The 22,105-nt window shown below is 39.9% G+C and overlaps 1 long non-coding RNA gene across 5 annotated transcripts in view; it reads right to left on the bottom strand.

Annotated features, from left to right (window-relative positions):
• The window catches only part of Gm14061, a 180,037-nt gene that overhangs the window by 79,691 nt on the left and 78,241 nt on the right, over nt 1–22,105 (bottom strand). For 3 of the 5 annotated variants that reach the window (XR_001783488.1, XR_001783487.1, XR_866782.2), the window contains exons 4-5: nt 14,799–14,912; nt 11,779–11,865 (exon numbers count right to left, since the gene is read on the bottom strand). This is a non-coding gene — a long non-coding RNA (predicted gene 14061). Of the gene's footprint in view, nt 1–8,447; nt 8,935–11,778; nt 11,866–14,798; nt 14,913–15,988; nt 16,138–22,105 lie in introns of those variants that run through there. The other 2 variants (XR_001783490.1, XR_866781.2) reach the window with 2 other exon arrangements.

The following is a 22,105-nucleotide window of genomic DNA, read 5'->3' as shown; positions in this document are numbered from 1 at the left end:
TTCCAAGGCAACTAAATTTCTCGTTGAGTGTGTGTGTGTGTGTGTGTGTGTGTGTGTGTGTGTGTGTGTGTGTGTATGTGCTGTCATTGCCATAGAAACAACATCATACAGCTTGGTTCATCAGTGCAGCTGTATAATTATTGGTTTATGCAAATACTTTTTAAATTACACATGAGAAAAACACTTCAAAGCAAAATACATTTACATCAGCTTTTATATAGCCCTATATAGTTGATTTTTCCCAATACTCTTTACTTTTCTCCCTTAACATTCATTTATAGTTAGTGTTCTTTATGATTTGAACCTGAAATGTCCTCCACAATTTCATGGTTTTAATGATCGTTTTCAAGGTGGCAGCTCTATTTTAGCAGACTCTGGGTTGAAGAGGTTGTGCCTCCTGTGTCCTAGTGGACTCAGAGCTTTGAAAGTTATAACCAGCATGTGGTCCCTCCACACTCCCTGTTCCAGCTTTGCTGTTATAAGAAAAACTTCTGATGCCATGAATGAGCTACTCCATCATGCTTTCCCTTACATGATAGATTCAATCCCTTGGTAACCATGAGGATTCGCTTAAGTTGTTGCTGTCAGGTATTGTTAGCACAACAACACAAGAGTTGCCCATGCTGTGTCAGTCCCTTTCAGCTTGAAAGTCTATACCCTGCCCTTCCCCAACTAGGTCCTGCAAGGCTGCTGTTTTCAACCATGATTACAGGCTGGATGCTTTCCAGGCTAGCACAAAACAGAACAGGGGACAGAAGAACAGCACTAGAGAAGTGTCCTGTGTCCATTGACGGCTTTCCTGAGATCCATCCTCTGATACTGATTAAAAGTTTTGCATGTAAGTGTAAGGCTCTGATTAATTTCCATAAGTCTGTAAGTGTTGATACTATTTTTGATCGATTTCTTATAGCTTTACGAAGGAGAGAATTTTCAGATGTCCTTGCTCTGCCATTTTTTGCTGGCATCCATCTTCTACAATATTTTGATATACTATAAACATATAAAATATCAAAGGGGGAAATTAGAAAGATTTAAAATGTATTTTTATTTGCTTCTCAGCATTCTCATGCCATGAAACAATATGATCTGTGTGTCATAGTCTACCTTTATGATTATTCTGTGTAACCATTTCACTATAGCACATAAGTTGTTCCAAACATGGCTGTAGTGGCATAGGAAAATAATTCAAGTATTTTGTGTTCAAAACAGAGACTAGAACTTGATGATCTCTTGCAGAAGCTAACAATAAAGGGTTTGTGTTGAGAGAGCTAACTTTATAAGTCATGCAAGCTATGGTGAACGTATTATTTTTGGTATTTGTTAGACTATTTATGGCCTTGATATCTTTTATTATTATTATAAATTTAATACTCTTTCTGAAAACTAGGTAAAAATGTATATTTAGTTCCTGTTTAATATGACCCAGAAAATTAATTGAGCAAAAATATCACTTGTCCTATTTCAAATCCTACATAGCATCTTTCAATGTCCTTGGAATTACAGTTTATCATTACAAACCAGGAGTACATTTTGATGCCGGTTGCATTCATGAATAACCTCCATGGTAAAATTCCAATTTCATCTTCCAATTATATTATCTGTACACTCACAGAAAACAAACAAACAAACACTACACATATAAGACCTCATTACATGGATCCTATGAACTGTGAACTATGCAAATGAAAATTACATCATTCATTGGAGAGGGTACTTTTTCACAGTCTCCTAAATTAAAATATAAATCTAAGCAAAATCTCATGTGATTTACAGACACATTGCAAACTGGGATGCCCTGGCATGGATAATCTAGCCACAGCTTACTGAAATTTGATTGTATACACTCCATTAAGCAAGGCCTCAGGGACTCTCAGAAGTTGTTCTTGGTATTTCTTGCTACTCTCTTCTCTTCATTGCAAAGGCAACAGGGCAGCTAAAATATTCTAGCCACAAAGTAGCCTCCTGTAAATGATTAACTCAGCTATATTAAGTATCATTGTACATAAAGTTTCAGTGTAATTTTTATGGCAAGAAACAGAAAAGGCATATGTTTAGCCTTGCCATGGAAAGTGAATTTATGTTGTCTAGAGAAGTTTTACAGCTGCTTTATTTTAGGTATTGAACAATGTCTACACTTTCTCTGGCACTTTCTACAAAAGGTTTTTCAAACACTTTTCTCAGCTTTTTTAATATGTAAAAATTTAAATTAAGATAATGAGCAACAGGTCTTATATTGTTGCATATAGATAACTTTCCTGCAATTTCTTAAACATGAATTGTCATATTGTATGACAAATCCAGCAGGAGGCTGCCTGAAAATCTTGAAAGGTGAAGCTCGAGGCATCATATTAAGTGCCAGGAGCTCGCTGAAATTTCTAATCAGAGCTTGAGAAAGGGATTCTGACTCGCCTTAGAAACTGGCAATGGGCTTTCAGCAACAGGAAGAGGGAAACATGGTGGGTCGAAAAAGAGCTGAGCAGTGTGGGATGAAGTGATATGGTGTCATCTGGAGTCTGGTTTCAGACTGAAGCTGTACACACAGTGTTAAAGTTCCCCACGTAGCTCCAGTTAAATGAAGGGGACCTAGAGATGGTATCCCAATGACAGCAGTCATTGTCTGCATCTAGAATGTAAGTGCACCCTAAGCTGACCTAGCAGAGGTTACTTCTCTAGAATCTGAGGGTGCTGCAGTACTGAGCATTGTGGATGGGAGATGAGTGTTCCAGCCAGAACAAAAAAGAGATGTGTGGGTGACCAAGAAGTCTATATGGCATCAGCCAGGTATAGAGTATCTCCAAACTGTTCTTCGTGAGTAGAAAGCTCAGTATGACAGGATGGCCTCATACGTAGACAAACAAAAGAAACATATTTATATAGGGCATTTTCTCGCCTCATTTTTATTATTTAACCTGTATTCATTTTGTCCCTATAATATGCATAACTCAATTCTGGGTGTTCTATTTTTCTAAGAATTTCAGCACACAGTTCTTTACTCTAAGTTTTCTTATCTTGCTCAGAAACAGAGGTGAGTACAGGCAGTAATCTAAGATATAATACCAAGAAGCACACACGACTAGACAGAAAGATTAATATAAGGAAGGGGAAATTGTTCACATGAAATAAGTTATAAATGGTTCATGATAAGTCACCCTGAATAGTAGGTCGCCAGTTTGGGCAAGTGGAACTCAATTGCAATGTTGACTTTGAAGACAATACCCAGATCTATGCTGCCAGTCCTTGAACTTTGACATATGGGGATTATCTCTGGAGGGCCTTAACTCTACAGCAAATCCTGAATTCCCTTACAGTGAGTTGAGTACAGAATGACTCAGAGAGCCAAGATACAAGGCCATGCATGTTCCTTAAGGAGTTTTATCCCTAAGAAGTAAGATTCAGGATGGGGTTGCCATCCCACAGTCACATCTCTGACCCATAATTGTTTCTGTCTGAAAGAATTACAGGGATGGAAATGGAGAGGAACCTGAGGAAAGGAAGGTCCAGCGACAGGCCCAAAGAGAGATCCAGTTCAAGGGAAGATCCCAAGGCCTGACACTATTACTGATGCTATGAAGCACTCATAAAAAAAGGATCTATCAAAACTTCCCTCCAAAAGACCCAACAGGCAGCTGAAAGAGTCAGATATAGATATTTGCACTCAACCAATGGACAGAAGCAGCTGACCCCTGTTGCTGAATTAGGGAAGCCTGAAAGAAGCTGATGAGAAGGGTGATTCTATAAGAGGACCAGCAGTCTTAATTAATCTGGACCCCTGTGACCTTTAAACACTGGGCCACAAAACAGACAACATACACCAACTGGTATGAGGCCCCCAACACACATAGAATAGAGAACAGCAGGGTCTGTGTCCATTCAGAAATGATGCACCTAACCATCAAGAGACTGGATGCCTCAGGGAGTTTAGAGGTCAGATGAGGTGGAGGGTGGGGGCATCCTTGTGGAGACTGTGTGGGGAGGAGCTGTGGGATGTAGAGCAGTTGGAGGATGGATGGGGTGGGGAATGGAATATGGAGTGTAAAAAAAAATGAATTACAAATAAAATTCAATTTTAAAAAAGAAGAAGTAAGATTCAAATGTCGTGCATGAGTGGCTGCAACCTGATTGGGAGGGATGAAAGGTTGAGAAATGTGTTATTATTCCAAGTAGGAAGAAGAGAATTCGAAGTCAGTACTTCATGGAAAGGAATATTCTAAACATTAAAGTAAGTGGAGTTTGAGAAAGAAGGAATGGCAGACATGGGAGTGCACATCAGTAATCCTGAGGCTGAAGCAAAAGGACCAGGGGTTCAAGGTCAGCTGAGGATACACAGAAAAACCCTTCCGTAAGAAGAAAAAGAAAATGGAGAAGACCAAAAGTCATCATTAAAAGAAAATATAGCAAGATGTACAGCCCTGCCTAAATTTGACACATATTCATTATACGCCAACTCTACCCATTCCCTGATGGGTACTAAGCCTCTCGCTAGGCAGCACAATGATAACTCACCACCCGGGTCCTCCCACCTGAGTCAAGGTGGAACCTCCTGAAAAGCCTGTGATGGTTTGTTTTAAACATTACTTTAGTACAAGGTAGAATAACCTGGGAAATGGGGTCTCAATTGATGGATTATGTAGATGGACTGTGTGCAAGCATGTCTATAGGGAACTGTCTTGAAAGTTAACTGACCCTTCCCACTGTGGGCGGCACCATTCCTGAGGCTGAGGCTGCACTCTGAAGGGTAGAAGAGAGAAGCAGTAACTGAGTAAACAAGCAGACCACACAAGTAATTTTTTTTTTCTTTCAGCTTTACAGTATATATGATATGACTAACTGCTTAAGTTCTTACCTTAACTTCCTCTCAGTCTTGTATTGTAACCTGGGATTGTGTGTCAAATAAACTGCCCTCCCACAAATGTTTTTAATCAGAGTGTTTTATCACAGCAAGAGCAATGAAACTAGAACACTATCCTATAAAAAAAAAATTAATTTTCACTTTCTCTGTGTCTCTCAGTCTCTGTCTTTCTCTATCTCTGTATCTCTGTCTCTCTGTCTCTCTCTCTTTCTTTCTCTTTCTCTCTCTCTCTCTGTCTCTGTCTCTGTCTCTCTCGTGTGTGTGTGTATGTGTATGAATGTATTTAATGTGTTGGGTAGACTTACACAGGGCTGGGGGGGGTGGGGATGCTCACATATAGATCAGCTCACATGGAGGCCTGAAATTAACCTTGAGTGTTTTTTCTTGTATTGTCCATCTTGATTTTGAGGCACATTATTTTAGTGGCCAACTCAGCTAGTAGACTAGGTTATCTGACAGTGATTCCCAGAGACCCATGTGATTCCATTCCTCCAATGCTGTTATTACATATGTTTATGACCATGCTTGGCTTTTTAAGCATGAGTTCTTTGATCAAACTCATATCCTTGGGGTTGCATGCATACACTCTTGAAACTGAGCTATCTTTCTCAGCCCAATGTTTCCTTCTTTTTCTGACTATTAGGCAAGCAAACTGACTGACTCAAGACCAACCTGTGGGAGGCTGGACAAGCTCTCAACCAGAGTGGACTCTCCACAACTTAGATGGAATGAGACCCCTGAGCCAACTCTCAGGCAGCCAAGATTCTAGTCCATACTAGTAAGACATTTCGCAAGATATTTCACAAGCTTTGATTTCGAATGGATTTTTTTCTTTGTTCCTAAAGAAGACTGAGTTTGGGGAGGGTTAATGTCTTCTCCTATGCCCAGCTCAGAGAAAAACCCATGCCTCACTTATGGACCAAGAACTTTTCTGCTCTGCTATGTTGTCTTTTGCTGTTAAAGTAGTGTGGTTTAATTTCAGCCCTCTTACTTAATTTCTTTGCCCATTTTTAAGGCCCATAAAACAACATTCTTTTTCATTTGCTAGAAATTACCCACCACATATCTCTCTTAAGTAAACATCTAGTGGAAATTTTTCACCTCATGAATTTTCATAACACACCAAATTGAGTCACACCCTCTGTGTGTGGGGAAAACTCTCCTCTGGCACTCGTTTGCTTTCCACTAACAAAGTCAGTACTAGCCAACATTTATTATTAATGTTGCATGATACTTTCATGAAGAAGTAATACTTGTGAGGAAATAGATGTTCTAGTTGATAACAAAATAAATTGTGCCTGTGGGAAAACAGTCTACTCAGACTGAAAAGTGACTGCAAAGCTAAATGGATGGTGGCTTGCACACTCAGTGTCCACAGAGAAAGTAACTTCCAATGTATAAGTGACAATGACCCCCAGAACCTATTTAACTGTCTATACATGATGATAGAAGTGAGCAAGGTCTACTCATAGCCCTGTCTTTATAGGGACAACTGAACAGTGTACATCTGAAGCATCTAGCCTGAAAGGACCCACAGCATACACAATCAATATGATGAAAGGAAGGAGGTAAAGAGGGCATCAGCCAGGAAAATGGTGTAACAAATGTTCTAAGTGCAATAGTTACACATTTACCTGGCCCTAGATGAGAATTAAACCATCATTTAAAGGAGAGAAAATCACTCATAAAGGAGGGTGATGGAGCCATTTTTGGCTGTATGCCCAGGAGTGGTATAGCTGGGTCTTGAGTCAGAACTCACCCACATTTTCAGAGAAATGATGAAATTGATGTTCAAAGTGATTTTCCAAGTTTGCACTCAGAAATGGAGGAGTGTTCCCTTGGGTCCATACCCTCACCAGCATGTGTCTCTTGAGTTTTTGATTTAGACATGCTGGTGCATGTAAGGTGGAATTTCAAAATCATTTGATTTGCATTTTTTGATGACTAAGGATGTTAAACATTAATTCAAGTAACTCTTGTCCATTAGAGATTCTTTCATTGAGAATACTCTGTTTAGATCTGTAACACATTTTCAAATTGGTTTGTTGATGGCTAGTTTCTTGAGTTCTTTATATATTTTGGGTATCAGCCCTCTGTAATTTGTAGGGCTGGTGAAGATCTTTACCCATTCTATAGGCTTCCATTTTGTCCTTTTGATGGTGTTCGTTGTCATACAGAACCTTTTTAGTTTCTGTGATCTCATTTCTTAATTGTTGATCTTAGAACCTGAGTTATTCAGTTCATAAAGTTGTTTTCTGTACCAATGCATCCTAGGCTATTCTCCACTTTTTATGCTATTAGATTTAGTGTATCCAGCCTTACATTGAGGTCTTTGATCTACTGGGACTTGAGTTTTATGCAGGCTGGTAGATCTGGATCTATTTGCGTTCTTCTATATACAGAAACCCAGTTATCCAGCACCATTTGTTGAAGATGCTTTCTTTTTCCACTGTGTAGTTTTGGTTTCTTTGTTAAAAATAAAATGTCCATATATGTGGATTTGCTTCTGGATCTTCAATTCAATTTCATTGATCAGCCTGACTATTTTTAAGACAATGCCACGCAGTTTTTCTTACTATTTATCTGTAGTACAGTTTGAAATCACAGATGGTGATACCTCTAGAAGTTCTTTTATTGTTTTAACTATCCAAAGTTTTTGTTTTCTCATGTGAAGTTGAGCATTATTTTTTCAAGATTTATAAATAATTGTGTTGCAATTGTGCTAAGACGTACATTGAATCTGTAGATTGGTGCCGGTAAGACATTTGCTCAACTATGTTCATAGCATCTTTATTGGTAATAGGCAGAAATTAGAAACAACTTAGATAGATATTCCTTAACCAAAGAATGGATAGAGAAAATATGGTACATTTATACAATAAAATATTACTCAGCTATTAAATACAATGACATCATGAAATTTGAAAGCAATTGAATGGAACTAGACAATATCATCTTGAATGAGGTAACCCAGACCCCAAGGGATATTCATGGTATTTACTCATTTACAAGTGGATATTAGCCATAAAGTATTGAATAGCCATTTTACCATCCACAGACCCAAAGAAGCTAAGTAACAATAGTGCCCAAGGGAAAATGCTTGAATCTCCCTGAGAAGGGGAAATGGAATAAATATCAGTAGTGGATGAAGGGATGTGGCTAGATGGGGGAGCAAGTGGGGAAAACAGAAGGGATCAAGTGAAGGGAGGACAGAAGCAAAGAGTACTGGGAGAGAGAACTAAAATTAATGTAATGGGGGCACATCTCTGGGACAAGTTAGAAATCTATGGCAATGGAAACTCCTAGGAACTTATAAAGGTTACACTAGTATGACTCCAAGCAATGGAGGATATGGAACCTGAAATGGCTATTTTCTATAAGCCAAAAAGACTTCCAATGGAGGGACTGTGACACCAAACCAGTCACAAAACCTTAGACCCACAATTTGTCCTGCATACAGAATGTGAAGAGGTAATGATGGAATAGAAATTAAGGGAATTGCCAACCAATAACTAGAGACCCATGCCATGAGAGAGAGCCTACCACTAATACTATTAATGATATTCTGCTAAACTTATAGATAGATGCCCAGTCTAACTGACATCTGAGAGGCTTTATCCAGTTTCTAATGGAAACAGATGGAGAGACCTACAGCCAAACATTAGAAGGAGCATGCAGAATAATGTTAAAGAGGAGGAAGAGGTCAAAGACAAGAAAACCCTTCAGAATCAGCTAAGCTTTGCCCATAGATTCCCACAGAGACTGAACTGCCAAACAGAGAGCATGCATGGGATGGACCTAGACTCTCTGCACATATGCAACAGTTGCAAAGTTTGGTCTTCATGTAGGACTCCTAACAGTATGATCAGGGGCTGTATCTGACTCTGTTGTCTTCCTTTGGATCCCTTTCCCTTGAGTGGACTTACTTGCCTTGCCATAGTAGAAAATATATCTGGTCCCACTGCAACTTTATATGCCAAGGTGAGTTGATATCCATGGGAGGCCTCCTCTTTTCTGTGGAGAAAGTGGGGATGGGGGATTGTGGTGTGGGGAAGAGGGACTGCGAGGAGAGGAGGAAGGGGAATCTGTGATGGGGATATAAAGTAAATAAATTAATTAATAAAACAGAGAGAAACTAGGCTGTTGGTACCACATATTTAGAAAGGAAGACAAGAGTACATAACAACCCTGGGAAACGTGGTATTTGACTCTTTGGAATTAGAAAGCACAAGTACAAGAGAAGAACAACCAGAAAGAGTTAACTTTGTGTACTGGTATTCTCCAGTAAGTCATATTGTTCAAAAACCAACGCTGCATGAAAATACTGACATGCTGCAGTCTCTCAAAGTCATGCAGGAACTTAATCATGCAGGGATGCTCCCAAGAGCTTATTCAAGGTTTGAGATTTGCTGAGGGAACCCTCAGGTGGAGTCATTTGTAAAAGTCTCCTTTCCTTTTACATAAGAGCCTTATTCTGGAGGAGGAAGCAGAGAGGGAAAGAAGAAGGCAGACAGTGGAACAGAGCAAAGGAGGTGGTGAACGAGGGGAGGAGTGAAGAAGAAAACTGAGGGAGATGAGGAGCTGGAGGTGGGTACAAGCAAGGGATATGATACCATGTGTGAAATTATCAAGCGCTAAGTAAATTATAGTTTAAAGGAAAAAAAGAGAAAAGAAGAAAAAGGAAAGGAAGAGGAAATAAAGGGAGGAGAAAGGTAGCCAGGCAGAAAGGCTGTCAGCAGGCATGGAGAACAGAGGGAAAGCAGCCACAGACTTCTCTCAGGGGAGATTGCCCCTTCACACATGTTGACACATGCTAAATGCTTTATATCAATGCACTTCCTTTATTAGCACTTCTAGCCAATGCTCCAGCTAATCACCTGTCTTATTTTACTTTTTATTGCTGTGATGAACAACAAGACTAAAAGCAAGTTAGGGAGGAAGGATTTTATGTCAGTTTACATTCCTAATCCAGCCTATTATGAACAGGGGTCAGAGCAGGAACTCAGCATAGAAACCAGGAACTGAAGCAGAGGCTGTGGAGTGTTCTCCATTGGCTCATCCCTCATGGCTTGCTCAATATGTCTTCATATATAACCCCAGATCACCTACCTACCTGCCTGCCCGGTGGCGTTACTGCCATCGGGGACAGGCCCTGCCACATTGATCATCAATCAAGAAAACACCCACCACAAAGTTTGCTACAGACCAGTAAAATGGAAGCACTTTTTCAGTTTAGGGTTTCTCTCGTCAAATAACCCTTCCTTGAGTCAAGTTGACAAGAAGTCTATCCAGTTTTAATTTTTTTTTCTGCCCATAATGGCTGGGACCAGTTCAATTTATTTAGAGATTAGTGTTCCTCTTTTTTTTTAATTAGGTATTTTCTTCATTTACATTTCCAATTCTATCCCAAAAGTCCCCTATACTCTCCCCGCCTACTCCCCTTTTTGGCCCTGGCGTTCCCCTATACTGAGGCATATAAAGTTTGCAAGACCAATGGGCCTCTCTTTCCACTGATGGATGACTAGGCCATCTTCTGATACATATGCAGCTAGAGACAGGAGCTCCAGGGGGTACTGGTTAGTTCATATTGTTGTTCCACCTAGGGTTGCAGTTCCCTTTAGCTCCTTGGGTATTTTCTCTAGCTCCTCCATTGGGGTCTCTGTGATCCATCCAATAGCTGACTGTGAGCATCCACTTCTGTGTTTGCTAGGCCCCAGCATAGTCTCACAAGAGACAGCTATATCAGGGTCCTTTCAGCAAAATCTTGCTAGTGTATGCAATGGTGTCTCTCTGACATCTCCATGGAACATGTGCATACTTGAACATCGAGATTCTTTTCTCAGCTTGCCTGGTCTTCTTCTCATGATCACACACACACACACACACACACACACACACACACACAAACACAGAGAGAGAGAGAGAGAGAGAGAGAGAGAGAGAGAGAGAGAGAGAGGCACACAGCTTAGTGTTTTTCCCAGCCTCAAGAAAACAAGGGGATTTAATGAGCAGCAGCAGTACAGTTTGTAGTCAAAGTCTGCATTCACACAGCACCATAAAGAAACATAATACTAAACCCTGGAGAGTCTCAGCTTCCAAAGGAGATGTTAGAAGATTGCTTCTGACAGAGGCCCTCAAGAGGAATGAGAGTTTCCCATAGCATGCATAACTGTGAACAAAAGCCCCCTGAAGCATTCAGGCATAATTTCTTCTCTTAATAAAAGATTAATTCCCTTGTAAAAGGCTGTGTGGGGACCACTGACTGTCACTCTGCAGTGCTGGTTCCATTTCCCCATGCTGTCACCAACCTGCTCTTGAAAGCCTCCTGATGTACCATCACTAAAGTCAGGAGAAGTATTCACAGGCCACCTCTATTCCAGACAGGGGCCAGAATAAGCTCTGGGTTCTGATATGTTTGCACTTTCATTTCTATATATATGGCCTTGAGGCATCCTCATTCCCAGTTTCTCTGTATATTATAACACATTCAAAATTGACCTCCCTCTGCGTGCTCTTCCTTCTAGCTGGGAGTTCATGCCCTCTTTTAGTGTCCAGCCAACTTTACACTGGTACTGGCAGCTGCTGCCATATTTGAATGTTTTTGGAAAGATAGGCACAGCTGTGGCATATGTTATATTATAGAGTACTCATAAATCTTCAGATATAAATTTATATTATTGCAAATATAATCAATAATAATATATGTTGAATACATATGCATAGCTAAATAACATATAATAAAGCACACATCGGAATATGTTTAAACTATAATATTTACTTTAGAACGATTATACAAGGCAGGAAGATCTGATCACTGAGTTTGAATCTCTTTATTTCTTTTAAAATCTGTTCTGTCTCTAATCCCTGGACAGAAATGTAGGAAGAAATGCCATAGTTTACATTTTACATATGTGACACAAATTTCTTACCTCTGTAAATCAAACAGCAGTCGAAATATTCAGTCTTTATAATTGTCCAAGCATATCACCTCCATTCAAAGCCTGAGCCCATATTCCCTGCAAAGGAAAGTGGACATTTATGGAAGTGCCTTCTATCTCAGATCATCAGTAATGCACCACTATTACTGGGCTTTAAGTCTCTTAGGGGTACAATGGGGGTAACACACAGAACACTACACACTAATTGACCAGAACACTTGAAAACGACCTCCAGAGTGCTGGATGATGAATCAATGTATATTGGATCAATGCATTGCAAGCAGTGCACGGCATCAACATAGTCCATATTTTAATTGAAAATATAAAGAATAAAATAAAGGAAACTCATGATCCCGACAACCATTAGCATTTGGATGTCATCTTTCTGGTTTCCCCTTCTTCTACCTATAGATGTATGTGTTTGATGTGTGGATTTAAGACAGGCCCTTAACGTACATTCATTTATGACCTTTCTCTGTCATATCATTCTTGAAAGGTAAGAAAAAGTGCATCAGCTATGATGATAATTTCTTTGTGTTTTCTAAATATGTCCAAAAACTAGTTAAAAAATTAGAGACCTTAAGAATCTAAACTTCAGAGATTAACTTCAGAGTTTATAACAGTACCTATCACACAATTCATTTATTAACTGAGTGTGCCTATAGCAAATACAATGAGTTTGTGTCCTAAGACTGTTGTCTAGACTGGAAAATGGAAATAATCCTAGAAATCTTTTTTATGGTGATGTCAGAAAAAAATCACCAAATTCTATATAACCTTAATGGTCTTAAAGAGTATCTAGCTCACCCTGAGGTTTACATAGCAGATAGACACAAAGATAAGGATGGTTACAATGTTAACCCCAATGATAAACATGGTCCTTAAAAGCTTGTAATTTAAAGGAGGGGTCTGATATATGTAAGAAACAGGCAGAAAGATTGTAAGAGCTAGAGGTGGTGAATGACTTCAAGGAAATGGGTTTTCAGAGACAGCAGGCTGACACACATATGAATTCAAAGAGACTTTGACATTATGAACAAGACCTGCACAGACTCAAATAAGATTCAATTTAAACACAGGGAAGGGGTCATGGGCATGAACTCATACCCAACCCAAAGAGCTACTCAAAATTGATAGCTGGAAAAAGAGGGGGAAATAAGGTCTCTTTAATATTGTGTCATTGAGTATATCAACTCTAACGCAAGGCGGGCCCCATGCTCAAGAGTAGGTAGCCAATATACACTGTTCCAATTCTATTGTTGTTGCTTTTAAGAGAGAAAAAGCAGTGAATTTGGTAAGGTATGGGGGTGAGGAGGATCTAGGAGGAGCTAGAAGATGGGAAGCCCATGATCCAAGTATATTCTATAGAATTCTCAGACTACAGAGAGATAATTGTACTTTGCACCAAGAAAATAATATAAACTATATAATTAGAGAATATTTGAGTAATAATCACTTAATCAAGTATGAGGGTCAATTTCAAAATAGATTTTAAAATTTGAAATTTGGGAGAATTTGAGCCTCTTTGAATTTGAGAGCATCATGATACATGTTCTTCTATTCTGTACTATATTCTAATTTTAACATTTTTCTGAGTTCTTTTTCATGATCCCTAAAATACAAATAACAAATATTGTTCAAGAATCGAGTATAGACAGTACAGAGTCTCAATCATAATAAGCAGACTTCATCCTCTCATGAGGAAAGTCATTCAGGACCATTACTCTTGTTGGTATGCTACTGATCAGAGGAGACTAGTACATAGACTAAAGCCACAAAACTGTCCTTTCTAGATTCCTTCCAGAGAATTCTGCAGACTGATATGATTGGGGCTTCTGTCCTAAAATGGCAGGACCTAAAGATGATAGCAAGATAGATGCTAAGGACAAAGCACTTAGGCAAAGACATGAGTATACAGACAGGGTAGGAAAATCAGGACAATTAACCATAATAGCACAGATATCAGTCTGAAAGCTTTATGTAATGTTTCTTTTATACCCTTTCCAACTCTCTTCTCAAAGGATCTCTGAGCCTTGGAAAGGGTGGTCTGGTATCTGTGTTGTCTTTGGAGATGAACATTCTGCAGTCTTTTATTCTCTGCCTCTAGGCCTCTAGTGGGTCTCTGTATGGAAAACAACAACAACAACAAAAACCCAAAACCCCAAAAACCATCTACTGCAAATAGAAGCTCCTCCTTTGAAGGTTGAGAAATGCATCAATTTTGGGTATAAAAGACTTTTTAAACAGCCTACTTCCTAGGCTCTTCTAGAACTGATTTCAGACAGGAATATAGAGTGGGGCTGAGCAAGGCTTCCTAGAATAACATAATGACAGACAATGTTGACAATCCATACTGTGGGCAATAGCTAGAGTCTAGACTTTTGAGTCAGGTACATGTCTTTTCCATTTACCAAACCTCACATGTTAGTTTAGAATCTTGATCTCAAGAGCCATGAAGTGAGAATTCCAACATAATAGATAGGTAGAGGATTGGTTCTATGACAGGAGATTTTTGAGTTTCTGTTTCATCTCTGTTATTAGCCCATGATTCATCTCTGTTATTAGCCCATGAATTTGGGTCAGTTAATTAGATTGTTTCTTCCCTTGCTCATTTAGTGTAATACTAGCATCAAGTTTTCAGAGGTTTGTTTGTTTGTTTGTTTGTTTGTTTACAGATAAGAGAGCTGAGATAAAATGTGCCCAACACAGAGTTCAAAAAATTGTGATTGTTGCAGTTGTTATTTGAAAACTTCTTACAGTTCTAGAAATAGAATGTATGCAACTTACAGCAGTGACACCCCAGTCACACACACAGTCAGGACAGAATGCTTCAAATCAATATGGGCTTGTGGCACTGATTTCTTTAATGTTAACACCTGTTTCCAAGTTGATAAGTGCTTATAATTATGGATATTAACTTTTTAAATAGAGGAGGTATTTCTGATGCAAAATGTGAAATAGAACATAGATTGAAATTCAAAGGACATGTTCAGTGATGCTGCATAACATACCTATGCAATGCAGACACACCATGGCTCTCAGAGGGCAGGCAGCCAAGGGGTAGACAGGAGTATGACAGATCCCTGAAGGTGTTCACGGACATCAGGACTCCTACGTTGTGTAACCTGTAAAAGATCACACAGTTCACTGAGTTTAAAATATATATTATCTCTTCTTCACTAAAACTTGACTCACAATGTCCAATACTTGAAAGTGAAATTCTTGCTATTAATGTCAGATGTGCCATTCTACCCTGAGACTTTCAGGCATTCCACCCTTCATTTCAAAGTCAGTGGTTGAATTAGAACCACTTTTGGTAGACTCCTGCTTTGGCCATTTGCACAATAAAACTTAACCATCTGGCTGCTACTGCTCAATCCCAGCATTTGGCATTGGGTTGGTCATGGGATTGTCTAATGGGGCACATACTGTTAACCTGGACTAAATGAAAATAGAGATCAGTCAAGGGTCTTGAGCTACAAGATTTAAAGAGAAGCCTTCTCGTATTGTTTGTGCCAAGTTCAACTTTCAAACAACTTTAGTTTCTTGGAAAATTCAAGTCTGGTGAGACCAGCACAAGAACAACTTAGCCAAGTCTTAAAAAAACTTTTTCACTTTGGGAAGGGAATCTTTTCACCACTGTTAGACTCTTAAGTTTTGGAGTAGATAGGTAGGTATGTAGCAATTGGTAATTTACAAGTTAAACACTTTAATGGTTTTCATATCTGTAGCATCTACAGTTGTTCTTGCTGTTGAGAAAGGTGTTTTAATAAGTACCAAAAAGTGTGATCACTTATGACAATATATTCCAATGTGTTTTATCTTTCCCAAGCACTATGGTCAAAAGCAATGAAGAAGATGAAAATAGAATAAAGTTAAGATAACTTTAACACTTTCTTTTATTAGCATGTATTTACATCTGTACCTATTATATACAATGAATCAAATGAATATATGTGGCTAATAAAGACTTCACACATCTATAAATGAACTTAATTAACAAGGCCCAGTGGAATCACAGAGTTTATTGAGACAGATATAAAAGTGCCCTTAAACAAAATTCAAACATTTCCTTAGAATTTAAGTCCTTAGTCTGACAGTTTGAGGTACTTTCAGTAGAGCACATGTGGCAGAAGCCCTGACCCATGTGCTTTGCCCTCACAATGGATCTTTTACTCAAGTTACAATGCCACTGCTTTACCTGGTAGTTAAGTATGATGCTCTGCGACCCACAGACCATAGATCAGACAGCTTTTAGTCTGAATAAAGAAGGCTTGTAGCTCCTGGACGATGTACTTTCTTCATTCTTACACATACATTGGTAAGGAAACATAGAAATATTTGGGAAGTTTGCGCAGAGTATGAGCCATGCACCTTATAATATTAGATTAAACATTATGCTGTACTTCTGAGAAATGAATAAGCTCTATTCTCCTGCCTGGCTAATAAAAGAATTCCTTTCTGTTGTTAAGGTATAATTTTCAAAAATGTAAAATAATAATTCCCTGGAACATGCAAAATGAACATATGTCAAAGCTTTATTCAACTAATTAATTACTAAGAGAAACATGAGGTGTTAAAACAGCCCAAATAGCTATTGGAAATATCGGTATTTATAGGCAAGTTCAGTAAGGCAGGTTAGGACAGTACTACGGGATTAGATACAAAATTGCTCCGGTTAACAGGGTGAAGAACTACAACCTCTGATGCTACCTGTTTTAGTGCTCAGGAATACTCTGCCTCTCTACTGAACAACAACAAAACATATACATTCAAGAAAGTGATTTCATGAGGCTTCCAACAATAGCAAACTATGAGTATAAAATACATGCATTTGCCTATCCCTGGGTGATGCTTATGATACATAACAATAAAACTACCCACCTCTTCCCTTATGTTCAAGTTCTAAAAAATGTTTCGTATTCTCATAATTACTGACCACATCTTTTTCTGTAAGTGGAAGAACTATAGGCTTTTCCAAAGTTACAAAAAAAGAAAACAGTCAAGCCTACAGCTCAGTGGACCATCATCTTTGTCAACACTGCCCTTGACCTCTCCTGATGCTGCCCCAGACCTCAGTCCTTGATTTCCTCAGTATTGAGGGCAGAGACTAGTACAATCTCCTCAAAACCTCTATTTCTGTTATCCCTGCCTTTGTCTAGATCCCTTGCCTGTAATGTGGGATCTATACCTTCACTGAAAGATTTCTGCAAAAGTAATGTGATTTTTCAGATATAATTAATGTCCTAAACTCATTGATTTGAAATGATGGAAGATTATCTAGGATGGATTTGAGTTCATCAAGTGAACATTCTTAAAATAAAAGAGACTTTCTAAAGAATAGACTTCCCTCCTTTCCTCAAAGAAGTTAGCTAGCATGTTCGAAAAGGACCATGCTGAAGATCATTTCAGATAGCATCCCAGGGTCCAAGGTGGTTCAAGAGACCCAGTAAGAATAACTCAGACCATCTCTTTGATGACTCTCTAAAGCCGGTCCACTCAGGAGAGCACAGGCCTCAGAAGCAGCAGAGCTTCTAGGACAGGGACCTACTGGCCTACATCTGCACCCAGGAGGTGGGGCTGATCTTCAGTGCACCTTCCCTGCAAGAGGAGAACTTGCCTCTAGGAAGTGTCTGACCCTGGGACTCAGGTGAGATCTCAGGTTCTCTTCAGTCACTCTCTAAGGTGGGTCCACTCAGGAGTGCACAGCCTGCAGAAAAAGCAGAGCAGCTGGGTCAGGGACTGGGCCATATCCCCTAAAGAAATAGAAGCAGCCATTAATAGTCTCCCAGCCAAAAAAAGCCCAGGACCAGATGGGTTTAGTAGTTCAGAATTCTATCAGACCTTCAAAGACGACCTAATTCCAATACTCCTCACACTATACCACAAAATAGAAGCAGAAGGTACTCTACCCAATTCATTCTATGAAGCCACAATTACACTGATACCTGAACCACACAAAAACCCAACAAAGAAAGAGAACTTCAGACCAATTTCCCTTATGAATATCAATGCAAAAATACTCAATAAAATTCTCACTAACTGAATCCAAGAACACATCAAAACGAATATCCATCATGATCAAGTAGGCTTCATCCCATGAATGCAGGGATGGTTCAATATAAGGAAATCCATTAATGTAATCTATTATATAAACAAATACACAAAGACAAAAACCATATGATCATCTTGTTAGATGCTGAGAAAGCATTTGATAAAATCCAACACCCATTCATGATAAAAGTCTTGGAAAGATCAGGAATTCAAGGCCCATACCTAAACATAATAAAAGCAATATACAGCAAATGAGTATCCAACATCAAACTAAGTGGAGAGAAACTTGAAGCAAACCCGCTATAATCAGAGACTAGAAAAGGATACCCACTCTCTCCCTACCTATTCAATATAGTACTTGAAGTCCTAGCAGGAGCAAGGGAGATCAAAGGGAAACAATTTGGAAAGGAAGAAGTTAAAATATCACTATTTGCAGATGATATGATAGTATACATAAGTGACCCCAAAAATTCAACCAGAGAACTCCTAAACCTGATAAACAACTTAGGCAAAATAGCTGGATATAAAGTCAACTCAAACAAATCAGTGGCCTTCCTCTACAAAAAGGATAAATAGGCTGAGAAAGAAATTAGGGAAACAACACTCTTTACAATATATGCAAATAATATAAAATAATGGGTGTGACTCTAACTAAGGAAGTGAAGGATCTGTATGATAAGAACTTCAAGTCTCTGAAGAATGAAATCAAAGAAGATCTCAGAAGGTAGAAAGGTCTCCTATGCTCATGGATTGGCAGGATTAATATAGTAAAAATGGCTATCTTGCTGAACGCAATCTACAGATTCAATGCAATCCCCATCAAAATTCCAACTCAGTTCTTCAACGAATTAGAAAGGGCAATTTGCAAATTCATCTGGAATAACAAAACACCTAGGATAGCAAAAACTCTTTTCAATGATAAAAGAACCTCTGGTGGAATCACTGTGCCTGACCTAAAGGTGTACTACAGAGCAATTGTGATTTAAAAAAAAAAAAAACCTGAATGGTACATCTATGGTCACTTGATCTTTGACAAAGGAGCTAATACCATCCAGTGTGTGTGTGGGGGGGGGGGGGGGGAGCAGCATTTTCAACAAATGGTGCTGGCTTAACTGGCAGTTAGCATGTCAGTTGATCCATTCTTATCTCCTTGAACAAAGCTCAAGTCTAAGTAGATCAAGGAACTCCACATAAAACCAGAGACACTGAAACCTATAGAGGAGAAAGTAGGGAAGAGCCTTGAAGATATGGGCACAAGGGAAAAATTCCTGAACAGAACAGCAATGGCTTGTGCTGTAAGATCAAGAATCGACAAATGGGACCTCATAAAATTGCAAAGCTTCTGTAAGGCAAAGGACATTGTCAATAAGACAAAAAGGCCACCAACATTTTGAGGAAATATCTTTACCAATCCTAAATCCAATAGAGAACTAATATCCAATATATACAAAGAATTCAGGAAGTTAGAGTCCAGAAAACCAAATAATACTATTTTTAAAATGGGGTAAAGAGCTAAACAAAGAATTACCAACTGAGGAATATTGAATGGCTGAGGAGCTCCTAAAGAAATGTTCAACATCCTTAGCCATCAGGGAAATGCAAATCAAACAACTCTGAGATTCCACCTCACAGCAGTCAGAATGGCTAAGATCAAAATCTTAGGTGACAGCAGATGCAGTCGAGGATGTGGAGAAAGGGGAACACTCCTCCATTACTTGTGGGATTGCAAGCTAGTACAACCACTCTGGAAATCAGTTTGGCAGTTCCTCAGAAAATTGGACATAGTACTACTAGAAGATCCAGCAATACCACTCCTGGGCATATACCCAGAAAAGTCCCAACATGTAATAAGGACACATGTTCCACTATGTTCATAGCACCTTATTTATAATATCCAGAAGCTGGAAAGAACCCAGATGTCCCTCAGCAGAGGAATGGATACAGAAAATGTGCTGCATTTACACAATGGAGTACTACTCAGCTATTAAAAACAATGAATTTATGAAATTCTTAGGCAAATGGATGGATCTAGAGAATATCATCTTGAGTAAAGTAACCCAATCACAAAAGAACACACATGATATGCACTCACTGATAAGTGGATATTAGCCCAGAAGCTCGGAATACCCAAGATACAATTCACAAGCGACATGAAATTCAAGAAGAAGGAAGACCAAAATGTGGATACTTCAAACTTTCTTAGAAGAAGGAACAAAATACCCATGGAAGGAGTTACTGAGACAACGTGTGGAGCAGAGACTAAAGTAATGCCCATACATAGACTGTCCCACCTGGGGATCCATCCTATATACAACCACCAAACCCAGAGACTTTTGTGGATGCCAACAAGAGCTTGCTGACAGGACCCTGATATAGCTGTCTCTTGAGAGGCTTTGCCTGTGCTTGACAAATACAGAAATGGATGGTTACAGCCATGCATTGGATGGAGCACAGGGTCCCCAATGGATGATCTAGAGAAAAAACCCAAGAAGCCGAAGGGGTTTTCAGCCCCATAGGAGCAACAACATTATGAACCAAGCAGTATCCCCAGAGCTCCCTGGGACTAAACCACCAACCAAAGAAAACACATGGCTCTAGCTGTATATGTAGCAGAGGATGGCCTAGTTGGTCATTAATGGGAGGAAAAGCCCTTGGTCCTGTGAAGGTTCTATGTCCCGGTATAGGGAAATGCCAGGGCCAGGAATTGGGGGTTGGTGGGTTGGTGAGCAGAGGGAGGGGGAGGGGATAGGGAATTTTCATAGGGGAAACTAGGAAAGGGAAAAACATTTTAAATGTAAATAAAGAAAATATCTAATAAAAAGAAAAAAGAAAAAAAAAGAATATCTGAGACCTGAAGACTGAAATCACTTTAAGCCTGATATTGCATGGCTCAGGCATACAAAACACACCAGAGACAATACCCAACACTGTGGCACACAGCCTGGGTAGGGACCAAGCCTGAGATGACCACCAGTCTAAGGCTATGAGATCCAGGTAGGCAGAAAGCCTGAGACAACCCCCAACCCAGTGTCATGAGGGACAGGGAGCTTGAACCCATGGCCATTCTGGCATCTTGTGTCCTAGGTAGGAAGAATACACCCAAGAGGACTCCTTCTCCATGCCACATGGCACAGTTGGGGCATAGCACTCCTGAGACTATTCCAGAGATGACCACATACACCCAGATGCCCTAGGCTCCACTTAGATAAGCACATTAGTGGTGGAAAGATAGAAGAGAAAGAGAAGCAGAAGGGTGTGTGCACAATCAAGAGAGGAGAAACTGGAGGCTTGAGGGTAGTGAGGAACGGTCTGATGTGAGTAACTGGCAATGCCACCTAAGGCCATTGGTGAAATCCCAGCCTGTGCTGCCACTGAGGGCCAAGTCTCGTCTGTGGCCCTGCAGCAGCAGAGGTCAGGCACAACGAAAGGCCAGGTGGACATCCCTGGGCTGGGCTGCAATCTGCAGCCATGTTGATGTCTAAGAGCTCTGGAGAGCTGGCCCCACCCCTCACCTGGGCATTGTGAGAGAGCTGGCCCCAAAGGCATTAGAGCAGGAGAGCTGTCCCAGTCCCTCTCCAACTGCAGCACTCAGGAAAGTGGACCCTTCAATTTAGCTGGACAGCACAATAGAGCTGGCCATACTGACATGGGTACAGGTAGGCGTGCTTAGAAGACATGTTCATGTTCTAGAGAAAAGCAATTTATATTTCCACCACATTTACCCTCAAAGATGACAGTATCCATGGGTATAGACCTCATAGACACAAAGGCCAATCGCACTTTGTAACAATTTAGCAGCACTCATAAGTAAGCAAGAACAAAAGCAAAGGAATAGGAAAATCAGCACTTCCTTTGCCCTTTTAATACAGCAGAACTGAGCTGAGCATTGTAGGCACTGATCTCACATCTCCCTTTGTAAGGCATGAAAACAGAAGAGCTGGCTTTGTCCCTTGTCAGCTGTGGCACTGGATGAGTTAGCTGGACAGTGCTGGAGAGCTCTTTCTGGAGATGTGGGTACTGTAGGTGCAGGAGAGCTGGCAGGCTGACCAGCTCAGCTATTCCTAGGCACAGATCCAAGGCTCTGTTGGTCCACCTCAACATCTATCCAATTGATGAACTACTGGAGCACATGAAGTAGCCAGTCCTACAGATCCAAAGCTGCAGGATCTCTATAATACAGGGAAACAACTCCATGAGAGGAGTCCCAGTGAGGATCTGTTATTAATAGTGTTGGAGTAGTCAGAGACCTTGAACCAGAACAATG

This window comes from Mus musculus, chromosome 2, assembly GCF_000001635.26.
Source record: "Mus musculus strain C57BL/6J chromosome 2, GRCm38.p6 C57BL/6J".
Classification (NCBI taxonomy): Eukaryota; Metazoa; Chordata; class Mammalia; order Rodentia; family Muridae; genus Mus; species Mus musculus.
This window is presented reverse-complemented; position numbering and strand designations above follow the sequence as displayed.